This window comes from Lissotriton vulgaris, chromosome 1_1 (assembly GCF_964263255.1).
Source record: "Lissotriton vulgaris chromosome 1_1, aLisVul1.2, whole genome shotgun sequence".
Classification (NCBI taxonomy): Eukaryota; Metazoa; Chordata; class Amphibia; order Caudata; family Salamandridae; genus Lissotriton; species Lissotriton vulgaris.
This window is the reverse complement of record NC_141685.1, coordinates 1369053605-1369062714: the sequence shown is the minus strand read 5'-3', so window position 1 is coordinate 1369062714 and position 9110 is coordinate 1369053605. Positions and strand designations below refer to the sequence as shown.

General features: G+C 39.9%; 1 non-coding gene across 1 annotated transcript; it reads left to right on the top strand.

Annotated features, from left to right (window-relative positions):
• The first annotated feature begins 4709 nt into the window (after positions 1 to 4709).
• On the top strand, positions 4710 to 4781 carry TRNAH-GUG (transfer RNA histidin (anticodon GUG)). Its single transcript has one exon. It is a non-coding gene; the product is annotated as a tRNA-His (tRNA).
• Positions 4782 to 9110: the final 4329 nt, after the last annotated feature.

Genomic DNA, 9110 nt, shown 5'->3' with positions numbered 1-9110 from the left:
AACAAGATCATGACAAATAATAAGTTTTCTTGGTGATTGTCTAACTTTATCTGATTCAGTTGAGTAGTGCAATATATCCCAAAAATAATTAAAATAATACTCACAGTTATTGGAGTTGCCAGTATTGCGGTTAGAGTCTTACCAATTTCTTGCCAATATTGTGTGAGCGAGGGGCACCCACAGAACATATGTATATCATCCGCTTTTTCCTCTCCGCATTTGCTGCATGATTTTACGGAAGTTCCTTTGAACTTTGATAACTTTTTGGGGGTCCAGTACGCTCTGTGTATAGAGAAAAGGTGATTCCTCTTTAGTGGGGCGGCCTTTACACATAACCAACATTTTTCTACTGATTTTTTCCAGAATTGACAAAGGTCTGAAGCTTCATATTGTGAGTCTTTCTTCCATATTTTTTCAGCAGTTGTTAATTCTTCTTTTTCTGTTTCAATTAATGCCCAATACCATTTTGATACTTCCTTCTTTAATACCGTTTCACCCACCATTTCTGGTTCTAGGTTTTCCGGATCTGAGGCTCCCTTTGGAATGTTGCTTACCCAACTGCTCAGTTGATAATATTTAAATTTTGAAATTTTGCGGTCTGTAATTATTTGCAAATGATCCCATGATATCAGGGAGTGTCCAGATAAAAGTTGTTTCCATTTTTCAATGCCATGCTGCCTAAGTGGTTTTGATAAAGAGTCTTTTAAACAGTCAGGGGTGCCTGGGGAGTCCCAAATTGGAGCCATATTACTATAATATGGAATCTGTGTAATGGATCTTATTTGATTCCAGATCTTGACGGCATTCTTCAGAACTTTTAGTTTGACTTTTTTGAAAAATTTAGGGTGGCCAAACTTGAAGAGGAAATAATCTTCGCCATTTGTCAGGTATTGCAAGTATATTGGATATGCTTGGTGTGCTTTCAGTAAGACTCTAGCGTTTTTGAATTGGAAGGATCTGTAATATTCATATAAATCTGGACTTGCTATGCCCCCTTGTTCCTTCTTTCTCCTGAGTTTATTCCATGAAATTCTTGCACTCTTTGATGACCAAATAAAGCTAGATATTTCTCCTTGTATTTTTTTTAGGGCATCCTTCTCGAATTCTAATGGAATGTTATTGAAAAGATAGGTAAATTTTGGAATAATTGACATTTTAATTATATTAGATTTACCGAAAAAGCTTAATGGTAGACCTGACCAGATTTTGAAGAGCCTTCTCGTTTCATTCATAATTAGGTTGAGGTTTATTTCCGCTAGTTTCCCAAGATCTTGTGTTATGGTAATTCCTAAATATTTTATTTTATCCTTCAAAAGCGGTGAAGTTAATTGTGAGTTCCAGCTCATTATCTCCGTTTTGTCAGTATTTATCAGATATCCTGAAACTTTTCCAAATTTATTCATTTCTTCATCAATTGCCATTTTAGAGAAATTGTAATTATCCGTGAACACCATTAGGTCATCTGCGTAGAGCGCTACTTTCCTTGTCCATTGTAAATATCTGAAAGGTGTGATATTGATGTTATTTCTAATGGAGCATGCCAAGGGTTCAATATATAAATTAAAAAGTAATGGAGATAAAGGACATCCCTGACTTGTGCCTCTTTGGATCTCAATATTTTCTGTAAGGTTGCCGTTGACAGCTACCTTTGTTCTTGGGTTCGAATAAATTTCGCTAACCATGTGGATGAAGTTGAAACCGAACTTGCTTTTCTCTATGCTTTTGATTAGAAAAGCCCAATTTACACGATCGAAAGCTTTGGCGGCATCATATGTGATAAGTGTAAGAGAAAGATTTTCCAGTATCGCTATGTCGATTGTTGCTATTAGTTCATGCGTGATTTCTTGTATCTGTCTGCCTTTTATAAAACCCTTTTGGTCCTGATCGATTAATTTAGGCATAACTTTAGATACTCTTTTTGCTATTATGTTCATGAAGATCTTATAATCGCAATTTAGGAGCGATATTGGTCTATATGATGTGCAGATCTTTGGGTTTTTTCCTGGTTTAAGCAGTATGCTTATCGTGGCATCGTTCCATGAGTCTGGGATCATTTCATGTTCCAGATATATCTTGTTCATCGTTTCAGTTAGAGGTTCGATTAGTGTTTCTTTCAGCGCGGTATAAAATTCGTTGGGCAATGCGTCTGGACCTGCCGCTTTTCCTTTCTTTAGTTGACTTATGGCGCTCCTTACTTCTTCTACTGTTATTTCAGAATTCATAAGCTCCGCCTCTTCCTCCGTCAAATGCGGGAGTTGGATCTTTTCAAGGTAAATTTCAATTTCTTCTTCTGTTGGATTTGTGTCCTCCTTATATATTGAAGTGAAGAAATTGAAGAATTCCTTTCTTATTGCGACATCATCTGAAGAGACGGTTGATTGATCCTGATTATATATGTTTAAAATATTGTTTCTGGATTGATCTGTTTTCGTTTTCCAAGCTAGGACAGTACATGTCTTACCTTTTACTTACATAGCATGATGCCCCTAGGACTACCTAGGGCCTACCTTAGGGGTTACTGATATGTAATAAAATTGGAGTTTAAGGCTTGGCAAGTAGTTTTAAATGCCGAGTCGAAGTGGCAGTACACTGCAGCACAGGCACTGCAGTAGCAGGCTTGAGACAGGTTTGAAATGCTATTTCTTTGGGCGGCACAATCAGTCCCTGGGTATATGGTATACCACTTTACAAGGGGCTTTCAAGTAAATTAAACCTGTCAGTCAGGTATACTCCAATTATACACATGATTAGGGAAGAAGCACGTGCACTTCAGCACTGATTAGTAGCGATAAAGTGATCAGAGTCCTAAGGCCCACAAAAAGATACAGCAAAATGAGGAGGTGAAAAGCAATAAGGTGGGGTTGGGACCACCTTAAGAATGCAAGGTCTAACAAAAACGAACTAAGGATAACATGAGTAAAACATCAGGTTTCTCTACACCATTTGGTGAGACAAGTGGGCCTTCTTTTATCTTCCATAAATGCAATCTTTCCCGGACCCCTTTATTATATAGCTCTTCAAGGAAAAAATATAAAGCACTTACAAAGGAGCCGCAAATACTCAAAGATGGTAGACTTCTGTAATATGGGCCATATACTAAAAGCAGCACGAAAACAGAGTGCAGTAGGGTCCAAAAAACTTGAGTGACCCATGAGAGTATGCATGCAAGCCTATGGTATTCCAAACTAGAGATATTCGCATGCAATTTTTGTTTTTAGGAGAGAATGTGCCTGCTGAAAAAAACATTATTTTTAAAAAGTGCATTGCAGAATATCAGGAATTTGCTGTGGGTCACCTTGAAAACTTGCATACAGATTATGTGCACATGCCTTACAGTCAGTTGTTGTGGCCGAGTGGTTAAGGCAATAGACTAGAAATCCATTGGGGTCTCCCACGCAGGTTCGAATCCTGTCGACAACGAGAATCTTTTTAACATCGGCTACAATTTCAGAAGTTAACCTTTAGTATTTCTTCCATGTCAGTTTTATAAATAGGTGGCTTATTTTGGTGTCACTATTGCCATATCACATATTTATTATCGCTCCCCCTTTCATATCTTTGCTATAACTCTCGTCCTTCATTAGCGCTGGTGCAAACGCTTCAAATTATTATACCCTGGCTCTCTCGGTCATACCTGCGCATGCACTTGAAACTTACTTTACCAATAATAGAAGCAAATAGAGAAATAAAATAAAAGTGCTAGCTGGATTAGGCAAACACACTTCATAAAACTGCATTTTCTTTTCTATTCTACCCCGTGTTACAAGCTTAACTGCTCCCTGTGTAATTTCTCTTAACCTGCTGTTCCTGGAAGAGAATTTCATCTACAAGCTGTTTCTGTGTTTTTTCCTAGTCTTTTCTTTCCCTTTTCTTAGATTTGTAACTGTCCCTCTACGTGCTCTATTTAGGCGCCATTAATCTCATTTGAGCTCCTTGTACCTGCTGCTGTTTTCTCCACACCTCAAACTGTCTTTTCCCTCTTTCTCTCTTTCTCTGCGGTTGGTGGCTACTTTCCAAAGCGTCTGATGCCCCAATGTTCCTTCGTCTTGTTGTCAGACGTGAATTTGAAAAGCAACAAAATTAACAAGCCTTTACCACTCACACATGGCAGAAGTTTATACTTTAATTCAATGAGCTAAGAAAAGTGTGTTGTGGGGCCCCTACGAGCCATGGTGCTTGCTTCATCATAATTAGGCATGCAGTCATTAGCCACAGCTCTGATTATGGGTCACTGAGGTCAGTTTCAATAATTCCTCAAAAACCTAACCATGCAGTCCCCGCTAACTGTGTAGTTATCTTGCTTTACTGCTGTTTGTGTGATTAGCTGGGAGGAGCTCACGGCAGCATCCTCCCAATAAAAGTGTAGATGGACCGCTCCTTAACTCTTTCTTGCTTCACATACAGATGGCTTGAGGAGGTACAGTGGAGATGCAGGTCTAATAAACAGAATAGAATATCTGCGCCAGGTGTGTTTCTCTGCATTGGTGTCCCATCACAGGCCCACCAGTGTATGTGTGATCTTTGACTCCTGCCAGTTCACAAGCAGGCGGCCAGGAAACGTTTTCAGCCTATCAACCACTGAGGAGATAAAGCCTTTGTATAAGGAATGAGGAAGCAATGAACACATTCAGCCTATCACAGGAGTAGCCCTGAGTGTTCCGAATTATAATTTCTTCATGTCTCTGTACGTTATTGAGCCTAAGTAGCTCGCCGTGATCGTATAGTGGTTAGTACTCTGCGTTGTGGCCGCAGCAACCTCGGTTCGAATCCGAGTCACGGCATTGTGGTTGGCAATGTCACAGCAGTTGGGTTTTTCCTTTACAGAATTCCCAAATGTACCAGTTGTTTTTGTAAAAGGTCTATTAAAAACAGATCCTTTTCAATATTTAAACGATCTAACGACAAATTATTTAAACACACATGATTATAAGATGTAGGTATACTGTACTTACTGACATAAATTATCGTTCTTGAACATATTTGCGGTAAGGGGAGCGGAGCTCTCCCCCAGGCCAATCAGAATGCAGATGAATGCAGTTGCAGTTGAGTGACCTGTGTTGTGGCTGTCTACAGGGAATGCACATATGTAGCTGTCTCGCAGCCCAATCCAGACGTCAACTGAAGACAGGTTTTCATGCAAATAGAGCAGTAAGTGCAGAGAAATGCTCACTCTCTAAAAATGGCATTTATACAATAGTAAGATTAAATCCAACCTCACCAGTAGAAAGGATTTATCAATAAATAAATAAAGCTTCTCCTCTCTGATATGGAATTACCCCCCAAAAAGTATAAGGGAATACCCAATGCTAACCTATGAGAGGGGCAGACCTCACAGTAGTGAAAAATGTAATAGACTGTTTGATACTACTAGGACATACAAACTACCACAGTACATGTCTTACCTTTTACTTACATAGCATGATGACCCTAGGACTACCTAGGGCCTACCTTAGGGGTTACTGATATGTAATAAAATTGGAGTGTAAGGCTTGGAAAGTAGTTTTAAATGCCAAGTCGAAGTGGCAGTACACTGCAGCACAGGCACTGCAGTAGCAGGCTTGAAACAGGTTTGAAATGCTATTTCTTTGGGCGGCACAATCAGTCCCTGGGTATATGGTATACCACTTTACAAGGGGCTTTCAAGTAAATTAAATCTGTCAGTCAGGTATACTCCAATTATACACATGATTAGGGAAGAAGCACGTGCACTTCAGCACTGATTAGTAGCGATAAAGTGATCAGAGTCCTAAGGCCAACAAAAAGATACCGCAAAATGCGGAGGTGAAAAGCAATAAGGTGGGGTTGGGACCACCTTAAGAATGCAAGGTCTAACAAAAACGAACTAAGGATAACTTGAGTAAAACATCAGGTTTCTCTACAGCATTTGGTGAGACAAGTGGGCCTTCTTTTATCTTCCATAAATGCAATCTTTCCCGGACCCCTTTATTATATAGCTCTTCAAGGAAAAAATATAAAGCACTTACAAAGGAGCCTCAAATACTCAAAGATGGTAGACTTCTGTAATATGGGCCATATACTAAAAGCAGCACGAAAACAGAGTGCCATAGGGTCCAAAAAACTTGGGTGACCCATGAGAGTATGCATGCAAGCCTATGGTATTCCAAACTAGAGATATACGCATGCAATTTTTGTTTTTAGGAGAGAATGTGCCTGCTAAAAAAAACATTATTTTTAAAAAGTGCATTGCAGAATATCAGGAATTTGCTGTGGGACACCTTCAAAACTTGCATACGGATTATGTGCACACGCCTTACAGTCAGTTGTTTTGGCCGAGTGGTTAAGGCAATGGACTAGAAATCCATTGGGGTCTTCCCGCGCAGGTTCAAATCCTGCCGACAACGAGAATCTTTTTAACATCGGCTACAATTTCAGAAGATAACCTTTAGTATTTCTTCCATGTCAGTTTTATAAATAGATGGCTTATTTTGGTGTCACTATTGCCATATCACATATTTATTATCGCTCCCCCTTTCATATCTTTGCTATAACTCTCGTCCTTCATTAGCGCTGGTGCAAACGCTTCAAATTATTATACCCTGGCTCTCTCGGTCATACCTGTGCATGCACTTGAAACTTACTTTACCAATAAAAGAAGCAAATAGAGAAATAAAATAAAAGCGCTAGCTGGATTGGGCAAACACACTTCATAAAACTGCATTTTCTTTTCTATTCTCCCCCGTGTTACAAGCTTAACTGCTCCCTGTGTAATTTCTCTTAACCTGCTGTCCCTGGAAGAGAATTTCATCTACAGGCTCTTTCTGTGTTTTTTCCTAGTCTTTTCTTTCCCTTTTGTTAGATTTGTAACTGTTCCTTTACGTGCTCTATTTAGGCGCCATTAATCTCATTTGAGCTCCTTGTACCTGCTGCTGTTTTCTCCACACCTCATACTGTCTTTTCCCTCTTTCTCTCTTTCTCTGCAGTTGGTGGCTACTTTCCAAAGCGTCTGATGCCCCAATGTTCCTTCGTCTTTTTGTCAGACGTGAATTTGAAAAGCAACAAAATTAACAAGCCTTTACCACTCACACATGGCAGAAGTTTATACTTTAATTCAATGAGCTAAGAAAAGTGTGTTGTGGGGCCCCTACGAGCCATGGTGCTTGCTTCATCATAATTAGGCATGCAGTCATTAGCCACAGCTCTGATTATGGGTCACTGAGGTCAGTTTCAATAATTCCTCAAAAACCTAACCATGCAGTCCCCCCTAACTGTGTAGTTATCTTGCTTTACTGCTGTTTGTGTGATTAGCTGGGAGGAGCTCACGGCAGCATCCTCCCAATAAAAGTGTAGATGGACCGTTCCTTAACTCTTTCTTGCTTCACATACAGATGGCTTGAGGAGGTACAGGGGAGATGCAGGTCTAATAAACAGAATAGAATATCTGCGCCAGGTGTGTTTCTCTGCATTGGTGTCCCATCACAGGCCCACCAGTGTATGTGTGATCTTTGACTCCTGCCAGTTCACAAGCAGGCGGCCAGGAAACGGTTTCAGCCTATCAACCACTGAGGAGATAAAGCCTTTGTATAAGGAATGAGGAAGCAATGAAAACATTCAGCCTATCACAGGAGTAGCCCTGAGTGTTCCGAATTATAATTTCTTCATGTCACTGTACGTTATTGAGCCCAAGTAGCTCGACGTGATTGTATAGTGGTTAGTACTCTGCGTTGTGGCTGCAGCAACCTCGGTTCGAATCCGAGTGAAGGCATTGTGGTTGGCAATGTCACGGCAGTTGGGTTTTTCCTTTACAGAATTCCCAAATGTACCATTTGTTTTTGTAAAATGTCTATTAAAAACAGATCCTTTTCAATATTTAAACGATCTAACAACAAATTATTTAAACACATGATTATAAGATGTAGGTATACTGTACTTACTGACATAAATTATCGTTCTTGAACATATTTGCGGTAAGAGGAGCGGAGCTCTCCCCCAGGCCAATCAGAATGCAGATGAATGCAGTTGTAGTTGAGTGACCTGTGTTGTGGCTGTCTACAGGGAATGCACATATGTAGCTGTCTCGCAGCCCAATCCAGACGTCAATTGAAGACAGGTTTTCATGCAAATGTAGCAGTAAGTGCAGAGAAATGCTCACTCTCTAAAAATGGCATTTATACAACAGTAAGATTAAATCCAACCTCACCAGTAGATAGGATTTATCAATAAATAAATAAAGCTTCTCCTCTCTGATATGGAATTACCACCCAAAAAGTATAAGAGAATACCCAATGCTAACCTATGAGAGGGGCAGACCTCACAGTAGTGAAAAATGTAATAGACTGTTTGATACTACTAGGACATACAAAGTACTACAGTACATGCCTTACCTTTTACTTACATAGCATGATGCCCCTAGGACTACTTAGGGCCTACCTTAGGGGTTACTGATATGTAATAAAATTGGAGTTTAAGGCTTGGCAAGTAGTTTTAAATGCCAAGTCGAAGTGGCAGTACACTGCAGCACAGGCACTGCAGTAGCAGGCTTGAGACAGGTTTGAAATGCTATTTCTTTGGGCGGCACAATCAGTCCCTGGGTATATGGTATACCACTTTACAAGGGGCTTTCAAGTAAATTAAATCTGTCAGTCAGGTATACTCCAATTATACACATGATTAGGGAAGAAGCACGTGCACTTCAGCACTGATTAGTAGCGATAAAGTGATCAGAGTCCTAAGGCCAACAAAAAGATACAGCAAAATGCGGAGGTGAAAAGCAATAAGGTGCGGTTGGACCACCTTAAGAATGCAAGGTCTAACAAAAATGAACTAAGGATAACATGAGTAAAACATCAGGTTTCTCTACAGCATTTGGTGAGACAAGTGGGCCTTCTTTTATCTTCCATAAATGCAATCTTTCCCGGACCCCTTTATTATATAGCGCTTCAAGGAACTAATATAAAGCACTTACAAAGGAGCCTCAAATACTCAAAGATGGTAGACTTCTGTAATATGGGCCATATACTAAAAGCAGCACGAAAACAGAGTGCCATAGGGTCCAAAAAACTTGAGTGTTCCATGAGAGTATGCATGCAAGCCTATGGTATTCCAAACTAGAGATATACGCATGCAATTTTTGTTTTTAGGAGAATGTGCCT